This window comes from Alexandromys fortis, unplaced genomic scaffold (genome assembly GCF_014885135.2).
Source record: "Alexandromys fortis isolate MF-2015 unplaced genomic scaffold, M_Fortis_MF-2015_v1.1 scaffold_359, whole genome shotgun sequence".
Taxonomy (NCBI): Eukaryota; Metazoa; Chordata; class Mammalia; order Rodentia; family Cricetidae; genus Alexandromys; species Alexandromys fortis.
The window spans coordinates 616145-640282 of NW_026068230.1; the positions used below are offsets into that span (position 1 = coordinate 616145).

Here is a 24138-nt window from a genome sequence, read left to right on the forward strand (position 1 = left end):
CTGCTCTTATGTAATTAACTAAATTTGTTAGTAATTCTAAGTCTCAGATATTTCAGGCACTGATCTTGGACCTGCCTTACTGCGCAACTGCGACACCTGCTGGCCAATCAAGCATATTGCACCTATAATAATATCCTGAAAATTATCACAGAGGTAAGTTAATTTGATTAATAAATAAATAAATTTGAAAATTGTCAACCAGCCCCAAGATAATTGCAGACAATATCACCATGCAGGAATTTAACAACCTTTTTGTTTCTACTATGGATGGGATTCTGCAAAAGCTATAATGAGCTACCTTGTATATATATTTTTGTGATCATGGTGACTATTAGCTTACTTTTTATATTATATCCTTAAAAAATCGTTTATAACAGAGTCAAGAATGAGAAACTTTTAGAAATGATACAGCCTTTAGCTGAACTATTGAAATTGATAACCTTAATTTGACAAAGTTCCACCCAGGTCAAGCAGTTGTGTTGCAGGTTCATCTGTTTGGGCCATGAACCCCACTATCAGTTGAACTCTTCACTTTGACCAGTTGTGGTTTTCAGTAATGGTCACGGTGTGTTGCAAATATAAGATCCTTTGATGACAGGTGAGAGCTACACTTACTGTGGACATAAGGAGAAGCTTTAGAAAACAGAAATTATGCTGACCTAGAAGAGCATCAGTAGTAGGTTCTCCTTTAAGATGAATTATATGTATATTTACATTTACATATACATACACATATGTACATACATGCACACACATGCACATATACACACATGTAAACACACACATACACATATATACACATATACACCTTTACATTTCTATACACATATATACACACATGTACATACATACACACATGTACATATACAGACACACATGTACATATATGTACACACACGCACATGTACACATATACACATACACACATGTACATATATATACACCCACAAGGTGTATTCGAGTGGCTTACAGGGTGTGGTCTAGTAGTGCAAAGATGGCCGATTCTCAATAGAAAGGCCAAGAAATCAGCAGTTCTTCAGTCGTCAGGGACAAATGTCTCAGATGGTCTTGAGTGTGCCCCGCAATTCCAAAGAAATAAGTTCTAATACTAACAAAGCAATGCTTCAGCAGCAGGATAAATGAGCTTCGCCAGCGAGAGTAAGGGAAAGCATGCAAAAGCACGGGCTTCCTTCTCCGTGTCCTTTTACGTAGGCTTCCATTAGAAGGCATGACCCAGATTTAGGATAGGTCTTCTGGCCTCACATTATCTAGGTTTAGGGTGGGTCTTTTGACTTCAAATGATCCAACCAAGAAAATCCTTCTGATGGAAGCAACTGCTTGGGTGTGGCTGATAGTGACATATGCTGGGAAGCTGACAAGTGAGTCTAGCGTCACAGTCTACACCTTCCCAGAGTGACACATGCTCACATCTCCTGTCATCCTAGTTTCCAATGAGAACAGTAACCAAGTCATAGCTCCACCTAGTGGTATAACATTTCATGTACACTGTAAATGTAGTATATACTTTAGGATAGGTACCAATAGCTCATGGGGAACAAAATCTTGATATCTTATAACTTAAATGCAATATCCTGATATTATCTCAAAGGATTTAAAATTACACGATAAGGAAGAAGAGGGATGAAAACATAAATACTTACTATATGTGTGTATATTCATAAATATGTTCTTAACAAAATATGACAGAAACACTCATGTCACTTGTAATCCTTGTTTCGGCAACAGTGACGTTAGATTGTATTTATAATTACCTTTCTCTGCAGTCCATTCTGTATTTCCCCCAACCTCAGCAATACCAGAATAGGCTTTGGTACTTTTCCTGGAGGAGTGACCCATACCTCATCCCTGAAGGATCTGGGTCCTTTCTCATCCTGCCTGGATTGGTTGTTATAATTTACTATTAACATGAATCACAGAACATGCTAACGCCAAGAGAAACACTGTAGGATCTCATGCAAGCCAGACTGCCTTATCACCATTTTGGAGATACAATCCAAATTTCCCCTAGGAGTCTTGATAAATCACATCTCCTCTTAAAACTGTTATTACAGTCTTAGGCTGTTGAGACAAAAGCATCAGAATTTCAAAGTGGCCCGAGCTTCTAGTTATATGGAAATTTTATTATGTCTCCAGGCAGATGCACCCATCTCTAAATTGGAACCAAAACTTTTAGGCCAGCAGAACAGAAGTCATTCACAGGCAGCAAAAACTGTCCCAGCCACTAGGGGTGATAGTGAGCCATCCATTTCCATTTCTATCCCCTTGATTCCTAGACTCATGAAGCCTTGCAATGGGAAAACTGTTCTATTTTTTGGACTCTGATCCAAAGCTTATCTTATGCTGTGGAGGTGTCTTAGCCCATTAGGCTACTGTCACCTAACTGGCAGGTGTCTTAGCCACTGTTCTTTTGCGGTGAAGAGACACCATGACCAAGGCAAGAGAAAGCATATCACTGGGGGTTTCCTTATAGTTTCACAGATTTAGCTCATTAAGATTGTCATGGGGGGGCATAGAGGCAGGCATGGCAGTGAAGCAGTAGCTGAGGACTGTATTCTGAGGAGCAGGTAGCAGGGCAAGAGAGAGATGTGGACCTCTCCACTTCTTTTAAAACCTTAAACTCACCTACAGTCACATACTTCCTCCAAGGAGGCCAACAAATCTAATGATAATCCTATCAAAGAGTTTCAGTCCCTGGTGGTTTAGCATTCAAATACATGAGCCTCTGGGGGCCATTGTTCAAACCACCACAGCATAGTAACTGGATCTTCAAAAGGCCATTCTAAACTCACTGACTCAGAAGAGCACACAAAGTCACAGTCAGACGTTAAGAACCGATGTGCGGCCTCTTTCGGGACCCGACTCCAAGATGACCAAAAAAAGGAGAAACAACGGTCGTGCCAAAAAGGGCCGCAGCCATGTGCAGCCAATTTGCTGCACTAACTGTGCCCGCTGCATGCCCAAGGACAAGGCCATTAAGAAGTTCATCATTTGGAACATTGTAGAGGCGGCTGCCATCAGGGACATATCCAAAGCAAGTGTCTTCGACGCCTATGTGCTCCCCACACTCTATGTCAAGCTCCATTACTGTGAGCTGTGCTACTCACAGCAAGGTAGTCAGGAACCGATCTCGGGAAGCTCGGAAGGACTGAACACCCCCACCATGATTTAGACCTTCTGGTGCTGCACCACAACCTAAACCAAAGCCCATGTAAAGTGGCTTCATAAAGATAGAAGAAAACACCTTGGAAAAATAAATGGGATTTACACTTAAAAAAAATAAAAGAACCGATATGTGTGTGTTGTCCTCAAGATTTCTTGTGGGGACACACTCTTATTTTTAATGATGTTGCTTTAAGTGGGTGTTCACAGGTTTTATTACCACATCTTTTATACACTGACACCATTCTGAGTGAGGGGCATGAATGTCACATAAAGGAGAACTGGGGAACATGGTACAAGATGTACAGTGTGCCCATCTGAGTTTATTACAATGACAATGAGAGTCCAAAGTAAAGTAGGTTGATTACATTAATCTTCTTAAAGGTCTTCTAAATATAAAACAGATCTTATTGTTCAGATTTTCCTCTAAATTTTTATATTGTGATAGGTCCCCAGACAATATGACTGACACCATATTAGAAGTACCTTAAAATCCAGTGCAAAGGCCCCAACACCTGCCAAAAAGGGAACAGAAAAGAAAAATGGGAGGATATAGATATGATAAGATAAAAAGGCAGATNACATATATATATTAAGATAAAAAGGCAGATTATTGAATCCACTTTTAAAAAGCAGCTACTAGTTTTAAATACTTTACAACGGGTTGGACTTTTGTATATTATATACAATTTTGTATATTGAGATTAACTTTGATAGAACATACCATGCATATATTTCTATTCTTGTTGAAGGTATTGTCCTATATAACTCACTTAACAATGTAATGCTGGGAATTGAACTCAGGACCTCTGGAAGAGTAGCCAGTGTTCTTTACCTCTGAGCCATCTCTCCAGCCGCCTAGTTATAGCCTTTTTAAAAATTTTAGACAAAAGGAAAACCATAGTGATATTTTATCCATGTATTATAAATAAAGCTTGCCTGAAAGCCAGAAAGTGAAACTAAGCCAGGAGAGGCCAGGCAATGGCGTCACACACCTTTAATTTCAGGAGTTAGGAGAGTGAGGCAGATGGATCTCTATTAATTCAAGGCCACCCCGGGCTATATAAGATCAATGCAGAAACAGATCCAGGTGGTGGTGGCTCCCATTTTTAATCCCAGTACTAGGGATGCTTTTTCAGCATCTAATGAGATAATCACATGTTTTTTCTTTTAGTTTATTTATATGATTGATTGCATTGATAGATTTTCATATGTTGAACAATTCCTGCATCTCTGAAATGAAGCTGACTTGATCATGGTGGATGATTTTTTTGATGTGTTCTTGGATTCAGTTTGCCTGTATTTTATTGAGTATTTTTGCATCTATGTTCTTGAGTGAGACTGGTCTGTAATTCTCTTTTTTGGTTGAGTCTGTGCGGCTTCAGTATCAGGGTAACTGTAGCCTCATAAAAAGAATTTGGCAATGTTCCTTCTGTTTCTATTATGTGGAACACTTTGAGGAGTATTAGCTCATCTTTGCAGTTCTGGTAGAATTCTACACTAAAATCATCCAGCCCTGGGATTTTTTTTGGGGGGGGGGGTTGAAATATGAGCGGCGGGGCTGCGTCCCCAGCACCCTGGCCACCTGGCTAGCTTATGCCCGAAATAACAATACACAAACTGTATTCATTTAAAGACTGCTTGACCCATTTCTATCTAGCTTCTTCTAGGCTAATTCTCACATATTAATTTAGCCTATTTCTAATCATTGTTTGCAGCACCCCATGGTGCGCTTACCGGGAAGATTCTAGCCTATGTCCATCCTGGGTCGGAGGAGCTTCTTTGCGTGCCCGGGAGAGCGGAGCATGCCTCTCTATCTGAGGCGTCTGGCTCTGAGAGGAGCTGCATTACTTCTGACCTCACTTCCTCTTCCTCCCAGCATTCTCTTCTGTTTACTCCACCCACCTATGTTCTAACCAATAAAATGGGCCAAGCCAGTTTCTTTATTAGCCAATGACCTTCCTCCATCAGGGGGGTGGGAGGTTTTTGATGACACCTTCTCTGTCCTTGCAGTTTATAGGTCTATTTAAATTGTGCACCTGGTCTTGATTTAATTTTGGCATATGGTACCTATCCAGAAAATTGTTCATTTCTTTTACATTTTCCAATTTTGGGGAGTACAGATTTTTGTAGTATGACATAATGATTCTCTGGATTTCCTCAGTGCCTGTTATGTCCCCCTTTTAATTTCTGATTTTGTTAATTTAGATGTTCTTTCTCTGCCTTTTGATTAGTTTGGGTGTTTGTCTAACTTGTTGATTTTTCTCAAAGAACCAGCTTTTTGTTTCATTGATTCTTTGTATTGTTTTCTTTGTTTCTATTTTATTGATTTCAGCCTTCAATTTGATTATTTCCTGTCATCTACTCCTCCTGGGCGAGTCTGCTTCTTTTTGTTTTAGAGCTTTCAGGTGTGCTGTTAAGTCACTAGTGTAAGCTTTCTCCACTTTCTGTATATAGACACTTAGTGCTATGAACTTTCCTCCTAGTACTGCTTTCATAGTGTCCCAAAGGTTTGTGTACATGTGTCTTCATTTCTGTTGAATTCTAAGAAGTCTTTAATTTCTTTATTTATTTCTTCCTTGACCCAGGGGTGGCTCAATAGTTCACTGTTCAGTTTGCATGAGTTTGTACGTTTTCTTCAATTAGTGTTGTTGAATTCTAACTTTAAACCATGGTATTCCAATAAGAAAGGCATAATTCCAATATTTTTTTGTTTCTGTGGAGGTTTGCTTTGTTACTGAGTATGTGGTCAGTTTTTGAGAAGGTTCCATTAGGTGCTGAGAAGAAGCACCTTTTGTGTTTGGGTGGAATATTCTGTAGATGTCTGTTAAGTCCATTTGAGTCATGACATCTGTCAGTTTTTATTTCTCTGTTAAGTTTCTGTGTGGTTGACCTGTCCATTGATGAGAGTGGAGTGTTGAAGTCTCCTACTATTAGTGTGTGGGATTTGATGTGTGCTTTAAGCTTGAGTAATGTTTCCTTTTCAAATGTGGATGCTCTTGTATTAGGGGCATAGATGTTCAGGATTGAGACTACATCTTAATGGATTGTTCCTGTTGTGAGTATAAAGTTTCCTTCTTTATTTCTTCTGAATGATTTTAGTTTGAAGTCTATTTTGTTAGCTAATAGGAAAACTACACCCACTTGTTTCTTAGGTCCATTTGATTAAAAAAACTTTACCCAATCCTTTGCTCTGAGGTAATGTCTGTCTTTGAAGTTGAGGTGTGTTTCTGGTATATAGCAGAAGGATGGATTCTGCTTTCGTATCCATTCTCTTAGCCTGTGTCTTTTTATAGGTGAATTGAGTTCGTTGATATTAAGAAATATTAATGACCAGTGGTTGTTAATTTCTGTTATTTTTCAGTGGTAGTGTGTGTGTTTCCCTTCCTTGGGATTTGCTCGTGGGAGATTATCTGTTGCCTGTATTTTTGGGGGTACAGTGAGCTTTCTTGGGTTGGGGTTTTCCTTCTAGTACTTTCTGCAGAGCTGGGTTTGTGTAATGTATTGTTTAAATCTGGTTTTGTCATAGAATATCTTGCTTTCTCCGTTGATGGGGGTTGAAAACTTTGTTGGGTATATTAGTGTGGGCTTGCATCCATAGTCTCTTAGTGTCTGCAGCACATCTTCCCTGAACCTTCTGGTTTTTATGGTTTCTACTAAGAAGTTGGATGTAGTTCTGATTAGTCTACTTTTATATGTTACTTGACCACTTTCCCTTGCAGCTCTAAATATTTTTCTTTATTCTGTGTGTTTTGCATTTGGATTGATTATTATATGGTGAGGGGATGTGTTTTTTGATTCAGTCTATTTGGTAAGCATCTTGTACCTTCATAGGGATATACTTCTTTAGGTTGAGGAAATTTTCTTCTATGGTTTTGTTGAATATATTTTCTGTGCCTTTGAGCTAGAGTTCCTCTCCTTCTTCTATCCCTATTATTCTTAGGTTTGGTCTTTTCATGGTGTTCCACACTTCCTGGATGTTTTCTGTTAATAATTTGTTGGATTTAATGTTTCCTTTGACCAATGAGTCTATTTTCTTTACAGTGTCATCAGCACCTGAAATTCTTTCTTCTGTCTCTTGTATTCTGTTGTTTATGCTTGCCTCTGTAGTTCCTTTTGTTTACCCAGATTTTTCATATTCAGAATTCCTCAGCTTGTATTTTCTTTATTGCCTCTATTTCAGTCTTCAAGTCTTGAACTGTTTGCTTCAACTGTTTGATTGTTTTTTTTTTTTTGTGGTTTTCTTTGAGGGATTTATTAATTTCTTTCATTTTTTGTTTGTTTTTTTCTTCCATTTCTTTAAGGGAGTTTTTGATTTTCTCTTTAAAGGTCTTCATCATCTTCATAAATTTATATTTAAATTTGTTTTCTTCTCCTTCTGGGTTAGGATGATCATGTCTTCCTGTGCTATGTCCACTGAATTGTTGACAGAAGTTTCTGTCCCTTCCTTTCCCACAGCTGTTTAATCCCAAAGAAATAAACAGAGGTCTACATTAATTATAAACTGGTTGGCCTATTAGCTCAGGGTTTTTATTAACTCCTACATTAATCTGTAATTCTTGTCTATGTTAGATACATGGCTTTCTACCTTTTATCAGTGAGGCATTCTCATTTTGCTTCCTCTGTGTCAGGGGATGACTGCAGACTGAGCCTTTTCTGTTCCCAGAATTCTCCTGTTCTGGTTGCCCCACCTATACTTCCTGACTGGCTACTGGCCAAGCAGCATCTTATTAAAAAGCAATATAAGTGACCCATCTTTACAGGGTAGAAGAACATTGTTCCACAGCACTGGATTCTGGTGTTACCATGTTGATTTTTAGGATGTTGGATGAATTCCTGCATTGGTGCCTACCCATTTCTTCCTTCAATTGATGCTGGCAGTGCCTTTGCATCTTGGTACAATCCTTGCAGTGGTTGTCTGTGTCTTTCAGAGCTGTTCTTGGTCTGCTCTGTACTGTCAATGTCTGTGTCTCAGGGAGCCACTGAGGTCTCTTTTAGTCTGCTCTCTTGGTCTGCTCTCCTGGTTTGCTCTCTTGTGTTTCCCACTTGTGTTTCAGCATTCCTCTAGGTTGTGGGGCTGCAGGGGGTGGCTGGAGGATGTGGGGGTGGAGTAGGATTTGCCACTTTCAAAGTCCAGTGAATGGGATGGGATGTGTGAGCAGCCTACCTGCAGGCAACTCTCTTGCTGGCTAGCTAGAGAAGCTGAGGCAGACGGGGGATGGACTCGGAGTTTTTCCCCATGTATTGAGGGCCTAGAGAGTTGGTTGTCCTGCTGGGTGACTCGTCACTCACCTCTTGGACCTCTCTTGTGTAGTAGCAGGCTGTGTTTCAGAGTTCCACCTAGGTTGCAGGATGATAGGCAAGTTTGGGGGCAGGATGAGGCTTGTACCTTGTAGGGTCTGGTGGATGGGGGATATTAGGGCAGCCTACCTGCAGGAAACTCTCCTGCTGACTAACTAGAGAAGCAAAGGCAGGTGGGGGAGGGGCCTGGGTTTTGCCCCACTATGGAGGGCCTAGAAAATGGGGTATCCCACTGGGTGGCTGGTCACTCACCTCTTGGTCCTCTCTGTATTGTAGCAGACCGTGTTTCAGAGTTCCACTGAGGTTGCAGGAATTGTCAATTTGGGGGTGGGGTGGAACTTGTAACTTACAGGGTCTGGTAGACGGGGGTTATTGTTGTAGCTTACCTGTGTAGGAAGAAGGCCACTTGTTGGTTCCCGGCTGTCCAGCTGGCTTAGACCCAAAATAGTCACACAGAAACTATATTGACTAAAATCCCTGCTTGCCCCATTAGCTCTTTAACTCTGAGAATGAGCATGCAGCACATAAAACCTTTTTATCTGAGTAATAGCTAAATCTGCCATGCAGAGCATTGCCCAGCCTGGAAATATCTCTGTGTATGGCAGCAGGAATCTGCCATGCTCTCCTGCCTGTGCATTCATTCCTAGCAGTCCTGAACCTGCCTCCTACCCAGCCAGGGGATGCTGAGCTGTGGGCATGGTCTTAGCTACCTTCCCAAGCAGGCATACAAGCACCTGGGCCCACAAACCCCATTCCAGTGCTCCATAGCTGGACCTCAATAAAGAGTCAGAGTAAAGCTGGCATTTCAAAACCACGACATTTTTTTTCCTATTACCACTGAATCAGGAAAACTTCTCTTAAAGGAGCCATGACTCTGCTTGCTTCTAGCAAACAGAGCCCAGCCAAGAAAATGTCACTACCAAACCATGCTTAATTCTGTTCTTTTGTGTCTAGGATTCATTTTTAAGCTCTCTTGAGTTTTTAAGTGGATTTTAGTTGGCCCCACATTGGGCGCCAATTTGTAGAAGGAGGCTGCTTGTTGGTTCCCAGCCACCCAGCTAGCTTAGACCCAAAATAATCACACAGAAACTCTAATAATTAAATCACTGCTTGGCCCATTAGCTCTAGCTTATTATTGGCTAATCTCTTACATATTAATTTAACCCATTTCTATTCATCCATATATTGCCACTTGACAGTGGTTTACCGGCAAAGTTTCAGCAGGTCTGACTCTGACAGTGGCTCCATGGTGTCTCTCTGACTCTGTCCTTTCTCCCAGCATACAGCCTAGCTTTCCCTGCCTAGTTCTGCTCTTCCCTGCCATAGGCTCAAAGAAGTTCTTTATTCATTAACCATAAAAGCAACACATAGACAGAAGGACCTTCCACACCATAGGTGCAGGAAATTCTTCTGCTGGCTGGCTTGAGAAGCTGAGGCAGGTGGGGGAGGGGCCCAGGGTTTTGCCCCACTATGGAGGGCCTAGAGAGTGGGGTCCTTCCAGGTGGCTTGTCATTCACCTCTTGGTCCTCTTTGTATTGTAGCAAGCTGTGCTTCAGAGTTCTACTAAGGTTGCTAGAAGATAGGCAAGTTTTGGAGCAGGATGAGCCTTGTAGCTTGTAGGGTCTCTTACTCTTCTCTGTTATAGCAGACTGTGTTTCCCAAATCCTGTTTTTAACCAAGAGAGACAGAATGGATAAATTGAGGGTCATTGTAAGCTGGTGTGCTTACAATTTACCCATATGGGCAAGTAGAAAGAGGATTCATGCGGGGTATACTGCTATATCAAGATGGATTAGGCTTGAGCCTGGGTGCTATCTTCACAGTCTGGTTAGTATAGTGGTCCCCCCTACAGCAGTAGGCTCAAACCAGGTGATCAGCTGTCCTAGGCCCACAACCTTGGCACTCAGGCCAAGTACCCCACATCTTAAGGACATGAAAACTGTATAAACCTGGTCTAGTACCTATTCCCGCAATTACCAGGAACCCATGGGCCATTCGGTCCATACTGAAGCGGAGGACCCACTTCTGACTCTCCTCTATCAGTCATTTCTAGTCCTAAACACCACTAAGCCTAGCCTAACAGTCTTGTTGGCTTTGCTATGGTGCTATTCCCCCTTATTACGAGGGAATCGACACCACAGAAACTTATTCTCAGGCCTCGGATTCTTCCCAGTGCCATTGGCAATCTAAGGCCCAACTGACCTTACAGCAGATTTTACTCCAAGGCCTCTGAATAGGGAAAGTTCCCATGAGTGACAGCTCTTCTACAACAAGACCCTGATGCTCACAACCCCCTAAGGATATCTGATTTCCCACAATGATACCCGATGGGATGTTCCACAGCACTGATGCCTTGTGCTCATACACTGGTTCTGGACAAAGCCAAAGGTTTATGTGTGATGGCATGGTTGGTCCCATGATTAATTTATCACACCAAAGAGGACCTCTATAGGAAGCTAGAATGGGGCCCCTCCAAAGTTAAGAGTGAATCGGTAACAGCCCTAATTCTGAGCATACTTCTGGGAGTCAGCTTAGTAGCAGTAGTGGCAGGAGTTGTTTCTCTGGTCACTCAGCACCAACATTATTCCTGCCTGTGTGAAGCCATCGAATTGGATATAGAAATGCTAGAATATTTTATCTTCCATATCCAGGAATCCTTAACATCCTTAGCTGAGGTGATGCAGAAAAGACAAGGATTAGACCTCATCTTTCTCCAACAGGGAAGACTATGTCCAGCACTGAGTGAGGAATGCTGTTTTTATGTCGACCATTCAGGGATAGTCAGAAAATCTATGGCTAAAATTAAAGAAGGATTGGCCAAGTGTAAAAGAGATTTTGAAGCCAATCATGGATGGTTTGAATCCTGGTTTAATTCATCACCCGGGCTCACCAACTTGGTCTCTACCCTGCTGGGACCACTTCTTATCATAATCATGCTACTCATTTTGCAGTCATGCATTTTAAACAAGTTGGCACAATTTATAAAGGAAAAGTTGGGGGCAATTCAACTAGTGGTAATATGGGCCCAATATTAGCCCCTCAATAAGGAGACCAGTAGCATACACACTAGGAAGGGCCAGGACCATAGGGGCCCAGAAGACTTTCCGGGCCTATAGAGGGGATCATGGGTTTGAGTCCTACCTCCCTGTGGAGGAATCTCCCATGGTCTGTTTGATCAAGGACAGGAGAGAGCCTTGAGTCTGGATGGCTTGGGTATAACTGAGCCAGGAGGGTCACTCCCACCTGAGAATGCCAATCTGTCGCTGTTTTCAAAACATTTTCTGTTTCTTGTTAGGACAAACTTTTCTCCTTTGCCCTTGGTCTTTGTGATGTTTGTAGTTGTCTGTATGCATGTTTCTGTCTGACTGACACTATGGGACAGACAACTTCTTCCACTTTCTCTAAACTGACTTCCTGGCATGAGCCCATGTGCCTCACAATCAGTCAGTTCTGATTAAATTTAAACTTGTCTTTTGTGGGTCAGAATAAATTGGCATGGTGGGTGAGATGCCATGTCCACAGAGCTTGAATGTAGAGGATTCTGGGGAGAAGAGAAGGTAATAGAGAAAAGGAGAGAGGGACAAAAGGGCGCTTCTTCAGAAGGAAGGTGGCAGGAGTGGAAGTGGCTGAGAGAGGCTGGCTGTAAGAACCGGAGCCTGGAGATGGGTGCCCCTAGGCTACCTATGACTTTGTCAGCTTGGCAACATCAGATAACCATATCCTTCCACATGGCTATAGCCAGCTTTTTAGCTCATTATATATAGAGGTCTGAGGATATAATCATGAGCTTCGAAGGTATCAGAAGATGATTTAAGATGTAAATACAGCTTACAACAGTATAAATAGATAAATAAGATATAAAAATGTTTCAAGTTTCTTTCCTCTTCTATGGCATAGTTCTCATAATCTTGTAGAAAAGTAACTACTAACTGTTTGGGTCACAAGCTCAAGATTTTAGAACAAAAAGAAAGCTAAAAGTATAAACACAACTTATTTTAATATATCCTTGACTATTTTCCTCTATCATGTATATTATGCTGTATATTTGTAAAACTGTTTAGGAACCACAAGTATGCAATTCATTTTATAGAAAAGAAGTTACGATTCAGACACAAGACATTGTTCTGTGACTCTGCTCGAAAGGGCTGCCAAGGAAGGTTTTCTGTGCTCGTCCCATGCCATCACTCCAAAGCCACCAAAGCTGGGATCTGAAATTCCAGCCACTTCTCCCGCTGGCAGCAGAACTGTCAAGCAAAGGTTTTACTTTAGTGTTTCTGGTTTCTTGTTAATCATGGCTGATTCCTTAGCCCCACCTAACCAGAACCACAGATTCCTTACTCAAAACAAGCAAGGGCCCCATAGAGTCTTCAAGGGACTTTCAAAACTTTCTTCTGGAACATCATAAGCCAGGTGCTACAGGCTGCATATCTCTCAACACTTAGTTCTCAAGATCCCCTAGAACAGCTCACCAGGCTTTGAACACTCAATTACTTCTTTAACCCAAAGTTCCAAAGTCCTTCCACAGTCCTCCCCAAAGTAACATGGTCAGGTCTGTCATGCCAATACCCATAATTCTGGTGCCAAGTTCTGTATGTTGGTGTTACTATTGCTGTTGCTAACGGGGAAGAAAGGTTTACACTTCCATACTGCTGTTCATCATCAAAGGAAGTCAGAACAGGAACTCAAGCATGGTTGGAACCTCTCAGTACAGTATGTCCACTCCCCTCCGAGTCTGGCTGGTGAATCCAGAACTGTCATTCTTGAGCAGCTAGTTTTTAAACAAGCAGAATGAAGATGGTCTAGTTTCACCCCTATTGAGTGATAAAATACTCTGAACCAGAACTCCTTGAGGAGGAAAGGGGAAATTTGGCTTAGAATTCACAATCCAACACTGAGAGAAGACAGGGCGTGAACCAAAAGCCTGGACCATGGTGGACCATGGCTGGCTGGCTCACATTCTGCCTAGTTCACCCTGCTTTATTACACAGCCCAGGACTAACAGTCCGGGAATGAAGCCTACCACATCGTGCTGGATTCTCCCACATCATTGATCAATCAAGACATGGCCAGAGTCTGACATGATCTTAGGCATTGCTCACTTGAGACCCCCTCATACAATACAGGTCTGCATCAAGTTGACAGCTGAGGCTGAACAGGAAAGCAGAGTTATGGAGACATAAAGATTTGCACCAATATCTCAAAAATAGTTGGACTGTTTAGGTGGTGTGCAATAATACTGAATCCCATACTGAAAGCTCCAAATAAGGCAATTTATAAAGCTGTGAGGGTCAGGTTTAAGTTGTTATTGACCAATCAGGATGCTGAAGATCCCAGGAAAGTGGGATTGTGTAAGGAAATCTGTGTTTAATCCTGGGATTGGATTAGATTGGACTGGAGTGGAGCAATCCTGGGAGAGAGGCCATGTGAGCTGCAGAAGGAAAAGCTGAGGAGAATGGTCTGCCTATGCTCTTTGGAGTTCATTACCTGAGATCAAATAAATGACTTAGTGGCCAGATCTGGAGATATGTGACTTTGTGTTTTCCTCATGGAGTCTTGGTTTTGCTTTGGTTCAGTCTTTCTTTACTATTCTTTTGTCTTCTGTAGAGGAAATCAAGCCCTTATTATTTGATAATGTTATCATTAAGGACGCCCTTACAACCATTTAAAAAAAGAATTCTCTGAAGTAGCCTGGGCCCAATGAAGAACGATGTGGGCCTGGGCCAAACCCTTACCCTGAAGAGGCCTGGACCCAAAGAAGAAAAGATGTGGGCCTGGGCCAAACCCTTGCCCTGAAGAGGCCCGGGCCCAATGAAGAAAAGATGTGGGCCTGGGCCTAAATTTTACGCTGAAGTGGCCTGGGCCCAATGAAGAAAGATGTGGGCCTGAGCCTAACCCTTACCCTGAAGAGGTCTGGGCCCAATGCAGAAAAGGTGTGGGCCTGGGAACATTTACCCTGGAGAGGGTTGGTTCAATGAAGAAAAGATGTGGGCCTGGGCCTAACATTTATGCTGAAGTTACTGGGCCCAATGAAGAGAAAAGTTGGGCCTGGGACTGAACCTTATCCTGAAGAGGCCTGGGCCCAATGAAGAAAAGATGTGGGCCTGGGCCTAACATTTACACCGAAGTGGCCTGGGTCCAATGAAGAAAAGATGTGGGCCTGGGCCTAACATTTATGCTGAAGTGGGAAGGGCCCAATGAAGAGAAGAGGTGGGCCTGGGCCTAATCCTTACCTTGAAGAGGCCTGTGCCGAATATCAAAATGATATGGGCCTGTGCCTAACATTTCAGCTGAAGAGGCCTGGGCACAATGAAGAAAAGATGTAGGCCTGGGCCTAACCCTTACCCTGAAGAAACCTGGGCACAATGAATAAAGGCGTGGGCCTGGGCCTGAACCTGACACTGAAGAGGCCTGGGCCCAATGAAGAAAAGGTGTGGGCCAGAGCCAAACCCTTACTCTGAAGAGGCCTGGGCCCACTAAAGAAAAGATGTGGGCCTGGGCCTAACCCTTACCCTGAAGAAACCTGGGTCCAATGAAGAAAAGGTGTGGACCTGGGACAAACCCTTACCCTGAAGAGGCCAGGGCACAATGAAAAAAAGATGTGGGCCTGGTCCTGATCTTTACCCTGAAGAGGCCTAAGAGCAATGAAGAAAAAATGTTGGCCTGGGCCAAACACTTACCCTGAAGAGGCCTGGGCCCAATTAAGAATAGATGTGGGCCTGGGCCTAACATTCATGCGGAAGTGGCCAGGGCCCAATGAAGAAAAGATATGGGCCTGGGCCAAACCTTTACCCTGAAGAGGCCTGGGCCCAATGAAGAAAAGATGTGGGCCTGGGCCTAACCCTTACCCTGAAGTGGCCTGGGCCCAAAGAAGAAAAGATGTGGGCCTGGGAACATTTACCCTGAAGAGGCCTGGGTTCAATGAAGAAAAGATGTGGGCCTAGCCTAACATTTATGCTGAACTGACTGGGCCCAATTAAGAGAAAAGTTGGGCCTGGGCCTGAACCTTACCCTGAAGAGGCCTGGGCCCAATGAATTAAAGATGTGGCCCTGGGTCTAACATTGACCTTGAAGAGGCCTGGGCCCAATGAAGAAATGATGTGGGCCTGGGCCTAACCCTTACTCTAAAGAGGCCTGGGCCCAATGAAGAAAGGTATGGGCCTGGGCCTGAACCTGACCCTGAATAGGCCTGGGTCCAATGAAGAAAAGATGTAGGCCTCGGCCTAACATTTACGCAGAAGTGGCCTTTGCCAAAAGAAGTGATTATATGGGCCTGGGCCTGACCCTTACCCTGAAGAGGCCTGGGCCGAATGAAGAAAAGATGTGGGTCTGGGCCTGACCCTTACCCAGAAGAGGCCTGGGCCCAATGAAGGAAGATGTGGGCCTGGGCCTAACATTTACAGTAAGTGGCCTGGGTCCAGTAAAGAGAAGATGTGGGCCAGGGCCTGGACGTTACCCGGAATTGGCCAGGGCGTATTTAAAAGGATCAGGGCCTGGGCCTAACCCTTACCCTGAAGAGGCCTGGGCCCAATGAAGAAACGTGTAGGCCTGGGCCTGAACCAGACCCTGAAGAGGTCTGGGCCCAATGAAGAAAAGATGTAGGCATGGGCCTGACCTTTTCCCTGAAGTGGCCTGGGCGCAAAGAAGAAAAGATGTGGGCCTGGGCCAAACCCTTACCCTGAATAGGCCTAGGCCCATTAAAGAAAAAATGTGGGCCTGGGCCTAACCCTTACCATGAAGAAACCTGTGCCCAATGAAGAAAAGACGTGGGCCTGGGCCTAACCCTTACCCTGAAGAGACCAGGGCCCGAAGAAGAAAAGGTTTGGGACTGGGACAAACCTATACCCTGTAGAGGCCTGGGCCAAATGAAGAAAGGTGTGGGCCTGGGCCTGAACCTGACCCTGAATAGGCCTGGGTCCAATGAACAAATAGTGTGGGCCTGGGCCAAACCCTTAACCTGAAGAGGCCTGGGCCCAATGAAGAAAAGATGTTGGCTTGGGCCAAAACCTTACCCTGAAGAGACCTAGACCCAATGAAGAAAAGATGTCAGCCTGGGCCTGACCCTTACCCTGAAGAGGCCTGGACACAAAGTGATTGTCTTTTTTCTTTTTATTTTCTTCATATTCTCCTTCTCCTTCTCTTCTCCCTCCCAATCCCCTCTACCACCACCTCATCCTCCTTCTCTTCCTCCTCCTGCTCCTTCTCCTCCTCCTCCTCTTCTTCTTCTTACCTCCTTCTCTTCTTCTTTTCTTTTCTTCTTCTTCCTCTTCCCTTTCTTCTTCTTCCTTCTTCCTCTTCCTCCTCCTCCTCCTCCTCCTCCTCCTCCTCCTCCTCCTCTTCCTCTTCCTCTTCCTCTTCCTCTTCCTCTTCCTCTTCCTCTTCCTCTTCCTCTTCCTCTTCCTCTTCCTCTTCTTCTTCTTCTTCTTCTTCTTCTTCTTCTTCTTCTTCTTCTTCTTCTTCCTGTTGTGTGACCACTAGGTTCTGGTGTTACCATGTTGGTTTTTCAGTTGTTTGATGAATTCTTCTACTGGCACCTTTCCATCTCTTTTTTCAACTGGGGATGATTGTCTTTATGCCTTGGTTCAGTCCTTGCAGTGGCTGTCTGAATGTTTGGGAATTTTCCTTGTTCTGCTCTGTACTGTCAATGTCTGTGTCTCAGGAAGCTTCTGAAGTCTCTCTAAGCCTGCTCTCTTGGGCGTCTCTCCTGTTTCAATCTCTTGGTCCTCTCTCTTGGTCCCTTCAGTGTTGTAGCGAGCTCTTGATACCTCAGTATCGTAGCAAGCTCATCACCCTTTCAGTATTGTAGCAAACTGTGTTTCAGAGTTCCACTGAGGTTTCAGGAGGATAGGTGAATTTGGAGGCAGGATGGGGCTGGTAGCTTGCAGGGTCCAGTGGATGTGGTTGGATGTTGGGGGACCCTATCTGCAGGAAACTCTCCTGCTGGCTGGCTAGAAAAGCCAAGGTAATTTGGAGAGGGGGCCAGGGTTTTGTCCCAATGTGGAGGTCCTAGAGAGTGGGGTGTCCTGCCATGTGGTCGTTCACGTATCTCTTAGTCCCCTCCGTATTGTAGCAAACTGTGTTTCAGAGTTCCACTGAGGTTGCCAGAGGATAGGTGAGTTTGGGGGCAGAGTGGGGCTAGTAGCTTGGACAGTACAGTGGATGGGGTTGGATGCTGGGTGAGCCTACCTGCAGGAAACTCTCCTGCTCACTGGCAGAAAAGTTGAGGGAATTGGGGAAGGGGTCGAGGGTTTTGTCCCAATGTGGAGCTCCTAGAGATTGGGGTGTCCTGCAGCATGGCTGTTCGTTTTGAAATTACCTGGTACAAGTGAGAAGCAAACCTGGAACACGCAACAAACCCGCTTAGGAGTTTATTAGAGGGTGTGTGTACAGGCCTGGGGAAAGTCAGTGTGCAGAGAAAGAGAGGATGATGGCACATCCAGCTTTTAAAAGCTGCCAAGCGATGCACACAGGAGTGGGCATAGCTACGTCATATGCAGATGGCGGGTCTCTCACACGCAAGGGTCATACATGGATGATGCAGGCATGCATGCCCACAAGGGCTTAGCTGAGTCATAAGTGGATGATGTAATCCATGCCATGTGTGTGTCATGTGGGGCCCTTTAACATCTCCGGGGGCCATTAGGCACTTCTGCCTGAGGGCTTGTCTGTACCTGCATGACCCCTAAAACCCGGAAGTATCAGCCTTATGTGGCTGAAATCATTACAGTGAGGCTCTGTGGTTAGCCTACCAGCTTCTCTGGCCAGTTTCTACCTGGTTTCTTAAGTTTCTGTGAAACAAATATGCTGTGAGAATAGCTTGGTGACTCTGAGGGTAGAGAATCACTGAAGGATATTTCTCAGTTATAGCTTCACTTACTTCTTCCCTGATCACATCTAGAAGGAAGTGTAACAAAACTGAAGAAACAGGAAAGAATAGATTTAGTGGGGGAAACCGACCACAGTGAAGGAGAAATAGTCTGTTGTGTTCAGGAAAAATACAAGGCAAGGGAGGAGTGCTATGGGAGAATCTTATGAGAGATTAGATGCTTCTAACTTATTTCTTTGGAGGAGACACAGACTCACTGAAGAATTTCAGCAGCTTTAGTGTAGGACCCAGTCATAACATGTTCACTAGAGGCCTGAGTCTCAGTAGTTTACCCTGGTTCCAAGAAAGACCACAAACTGAGACTACACAGGCACCACCCAGGAACAGACCATCCAAAGGAAATTCCTAACATTCCAAACATTACAGATAGGATCGCCTGCCAGCACACACCCATTGCTTTTCAACAGGACACTCCTAGACAAATGTCAGCCAATCATGGCTCCTGAACCTTAGAAATCCCTCACCCCCACCTTTGCTACTACAAAAACCCAACCCCAACTGAACTCTGGGCTCCCAAATCACTCCAATACCTTGGACACAAGGTGACCGAGTTTGCAAACTTGTGTAATAATAATGGCTCTTTGCTTTTACATTAAGGACTCAGTCTCCTAGTGGCTTTGGGGGAACTCCATGATCAGGGCATAACATTAACTCCCCGAAAACCCATTTCTCCGTACCAACTGTACAGGGAGAAAAGGAAAGGAGGCAGGAGGCCATAGAAGCACAATGTAGGGAAATGGATGTGGAGCTGAAGCCGTGGCAGTGTTGATGAGAGTGGTAAGAGTCATGCTCTGGACTTGGTGACTAAGTGCAGGGAGAGTCCAGCAGTGCAGAACCTTCTGCTGGGCTGTCCCAGGACCTTGTCTTCCTTTCTGCCTTCTTAATGGACTGCAACTGTGGACTTGGGCCAACACTCTTCTGAGATATTTTGCTGCCTAAAAGCTATCCTTATGTAGTCAAGAATTAGGACACTAAACTGGTGGTTTAGAACTTGACATCTATAAACATCTGTACCTTCTGTTCTAGGCTCAATTTTCATTTTGTCTTGAAGCCATGTGCACACTTTAAAGTGAAGTTCTTTTCTCAGTAATAACAGCTTCACCTAGCAACTTGTTACAAAGGTGGCATCTGACTTCTCCTCCAGACCTAAGAATCAGAATCTCTGGACAGCAAGTCTAGCAGTCTGTTTCAACAAGGCCTTTAGATGACTCTGATGGATATTAAAGAACTCAGTTGGTGGGAATGCTGGGGAGAGGGTCGCGGATGGTACTAAGTTAAGGTGTCCCCTGCACTGTGGGGTGCTCTACTTACTGTCCTAATCCTTGCCCATTGAAGGTCTTATCCTGGCTTCCTTTTCTGTTGCCGTGACAAAGCAGGGATCCAAACCAACTCAGCTGAGGAAAGGATTTTTCATCTCACAACTTTCAGAACATGATCCACCAGTGAGAAAATTCGGGGCAGGAACCATGGAGGAAAACAGCACACTGGCTTGCACAGCTTGCTTTATTTATACGGTGCAGGACTACTTTTCCACGTCAGCACCACACACAGTGGGCTGGGCCTACACACACACATAAATAAGCCATTAAGAAAATGTCTCCACTTCTTCCTTTCCAATTTGAACCCCCTTGATCTCCTTTTGTTGCCTTATTGCTATTGCCAAAACTTCAAGGACTATGTTGAAGAAATATGGAGAGAGTGGGCAGCCTTCTCTTATTCCTGATTTTAGTGGCTCCTTAGTGCCATGTCATCACATGGTGTCTATCATCATTTCTCTTCTATCAATCACCGTGTGTGAGGACAACAGCAAACTATCTGAGATGCTGGGATCCGGATGCTGGCAGCTTGCTCTTTATCTTTCCACCTGCAGAACTGAGAATATTCATCTTCTTCTCTCTTTCCTCTTGCTTGTTCTTTATTATTTTTTGGTAATTTTTTTTCATTTATGATGCTTTGTTGAAACACATAATCACATATAATCTCATAACGTTAATCTGTAGAAAACCTATGCCCATCAAACTCCCAGGCTCCCAGGGTGAATCTACCACAATTATTATGTTAATGTTCATCTCAGACTGCCCTCTGGCTTCACATCTCTATACACATACGTTAGTGAGCTCTCACTCCTCATCAGAGAAGTTCTGTAATGCAGGAATCTGTGTTTCCCAAGGAAACTCAAAACTCAGAGAAGTGTCTGTGGAGTTCACAGGTATAAATTCATATTGCGCCTTCCTCGGAGGCTCAGACCCTATCCTGGAAGAAGGATGAAAAGATTTTAGATCCAGATGTCATAGAATTGCAGTGAAGCTGTGTCTTCTGGACATGAGAGTCCTGCTACTCTTAGGACCTCTGTGATCAAGGCACTCAGTATTCTAGCATGGAAAGGAAAGGAGATCACTGGCCCCTCCCCTAATGAGAGATGTTGACAGTTGATGGCTTCTAAAGGAAGAAGAGTCAACTTTTCTTCTGGGGCTGATGCAAGGGTAAATTGAGCAACATTTGGTTGATAGCTCTACATACATGAGAGGATGGACATGGAATGATCTCACAGCTGATTTTGAAATCATGGAGGATGTGGAGAAATTAGGGGACTATGATAAATGTACACTATATTTATGTATGAAATCCTCAGAAACTAACTAAAATGGATTGTTTGAAAGTTTGTTGTTTAATGCTCCTAAAATCCTTATGAAACCTGATGATATGTTAAAGGAACAGGGTGAGAATTCACTGTTACTGAATTTTTCTCTATATGCAGGGGAAGTCGTTATCACCACAACTCGGCTCTATGTGTTTTGGACTAAAAGATTTTGGCTGCAGAGCCAGATGATGGGCGGGGATCAGGTCATTCACTGATGCTTTTCGCCTTTCTTTCTTCCAGGAAATGTGAACTCCTGTCTTGTGGATCTTACTGGGTCCTCATCTTTGGAAAAGAGGTTATTTTAATTACTGTTAATTTTTTTCGATTTCTGTACCTAAATTATGAATTAGCCTGGTACCTAAACCAGAAACAAATGGAAAGTCATAGAACTCAGTTGCTCAATCTTCTTAAGAAGATTCGTTATTACTTCTCTCTACCCCATGTGCCTTATGTCGCCTTATGTTGCATTTCAGCACTAATGTGTGGCTGTTGACACCTGTGTTGATTCAGGTGAGACATCCTAGGCACAGCAAGAGCAGAAAGTCAACGCCGCAGTGTTCTAATAAATATTCCCTGGTGATGAGATTTGCAAAATTACAAATAGAGGCCACCCTTCCTTGCAGAATCAGCATGCTTACAGAAAATGTGGGTAAAAAAGAGTATTCACAAGTGATTTTAAAGCTGTTTCCTATGTAAGGTAGAAATGTACAAGGTTAATTTTCATTGATATTATGTGGAATTTAGTTAACATTCTTGCTGTTTGTTGCTTCTCTTCTGTATACAACATAAGTAATGCTCACCCATGTAACCTTTAGGTAAATAGGCAGAGGAGCTTGGTTCAAGATGTATCAGTGCATTCCACTTGTTCTTGACCCTTCTTGTCATTGCAGAACCAATTACAAGCCTCCACATTGAAGTCAGGTGTGAAGGTTGCAAGCCTTGTGTGCTAATGTGGTGAGCCATGGATCTCATAACTTGAGAGACAGAGAAAGGAGGAGAGATGTGAGCTCAAGGCTGAGACTGCCCACGTAGCCTGGCCTGGTGTCAAATATCAAACCAGATATTAGATACTGACAAAATAGTTATTGAATGAAAAGGCTGATGTCCTGGATACAGAAAACCACTTTTTAAGAATTCTTCTATGGTTTGGACCCTCAGGTCATAGATGGCACTTAGCTTGTGACAGTATAAACAAGTTCTTTATGTACCGAGAGCTTCTCATTTCATTGCCTTTTTTCTGAGTGAATGACATATATCTCAGGAGTTTAATTCCTGACATGGACCAGCTATTCAATTCATTTGCATAAAAAGTGAAAATGACTTAATTTTTATGTAGATAATATAAAAGCATAGTAAGTGTTTTTGAGGTGTGGGAAAATAGTTGTATGTGTATCTAAATATATATATAGGAAATTGAAAGATATGTTTGTAAGATTACTCCTGGTGTTCTGGAGTCTGACTCACTCAGGTACCTGTATAAATCTGAAACAAAAGGCAGGCCAGGGTTCTGCTGCTCCAGTGAGAATCTGAGTGTGCTTGTGGTCCTCTCTTCTGTGCTGCTTTCCTTCTAGATGCAGGAGCATAGTAGGGATTGATTCCATATGAGAGATGGGCTTGGGAAATGTGTGGGTGGAGGAGGCAGTAGGATAGGCTAGAGCATTACGCCCTGGATGTCAGCTGTTTTAAGGCTCAAGATGGCTCTCCCTGTCTCCATAGAACCCACATGTCCAACATGGTGCTGCAATGTCTGTGTTGTGTCTCCGTGGAAGAAGAGAGATCTAGGTGTGGAGACAAGTGTGTTGACATACAATACCTACACAGGAAATCTGTTTCACTGTATAAATGCTACAGTATTCAGTATCTAACCCAGCCAAAGTTTCCCACTAAATAGTTCCTAAACTTTACATTTATAATTTGTAAAACAAAATAAAACCTCACCATTTCACTATCCTTCTTGTACTAACTTTCATCTTTTTCATTCTCTCTCCCTCAAATGTTTTTTTCTTATTGATACATATGTTTGGGAAAAATGCATGAGTGTATGACTCCAATGGGCTGTTTCTGTTCAGTGAAGTTTGCATATATAGTTGTCAGGTCTGAATACTAGGTCCTGAATGACCAGGTAGAGGACTCAGCTCTAGGGACAGTTAATTCTCCCTCCATCAGCAACCCTCAGTTGCCTACAGCTCTTTGTGCTGGGTTGAGTCCCCATGAGGTTTCTCCCACCCACAAAAGCCTGTCCAATGGGATTGTCCTTCTTTCTGTCTCATTTTGACTCCCACACTTTGTGGTTTCATGGGTGTGGATTCCATGTCATTTCTAGGAGTCACCCTCACTGTGTCTATTACAATCAATAAGGAACACACCAGCAAATCTGCAACCTGTGCTTCCAAAGATCATGAGGGGCAAGTCCAGAGATGCAACAGGTCAGCCTCTAGCATCTCTAATTGAAGGAGCAGAACACATTTTACTGTTCCTCTGACATGAACTGTACCTGACTGTGTTGGGGCACCATGCAGAGGATATCAGTGGGAGTCCACTCATCCTCACATGGAGTCTCACCGGAAGACAATTTCCAGATTCTGGTGTCCTGTGATCCACACTGAACCTTCAGTTACTCCTCTGCCTCCCAGACCTTCCTCAGCAACTAATCAGATTTTGCCACCAGATGTGGTTGGGAGCTGCTCAGCCAAATTAGGAATTTTATCCCAGTGATTTTACAGCTAGGTGAGGAATCTTGCCTACTTGACCCCTTTCACTCAATTTTTTTTAAGTGACCCCTGCAAATGGAAAAGTTAAAAACCATGGATAGAAGTTCATCTATCTTCAGGAAAAGGAAAGGGCCAAACAGACATTTCAAGGACAACCATGATAGCATATCAACATTATATTTATTCAAAACTATATACAAAACATTTGGAAAGACACTTGTAGTAAGATTGATGACTGCAAGGCTTTAGACCTATGAGAGATCTATAGTCATCAGGTTATAATCCTGTCGTCTTCTAGGTAGGCTCCTGTGAACAAACTTAGGAATGCATGTCTAGTCTTTGAGCATGCCACCAAACATGCCTCCAGAGAAGGAACTTCAGCTTTTTCCATTATGCATTTTTATTAAAGCAATGTCCTGGGT

The 24138-nt window shown here is 43.4% G+C and overlaps 1 long non-coding RNA gene and 1 pseudogene across 1 annotated transcript; both read left to right on the top strand.

Moving 5' to 3' along the window:
• Positions 1–34: 34 nt before the first annotated feature.
• On the top strand, positions 35–22939 carry LOC126493730 (uncharacterized). The gene is made up of 4 exons (XR_007589867.1): positions 35–153; positions 21246–21300; positions 21896–21959; positions 22722–22939. It is a non-coding gene; the product is annotated as an uncharacterized lncRNA (long non-coding RNA).
• Positions 2887–3233, top strand: LOC126493729 (40S ribosomal protein S26-like; annotated as a pseudogene).
• Positions 22940–24138: the final 1199 nt, after the last annotated feature.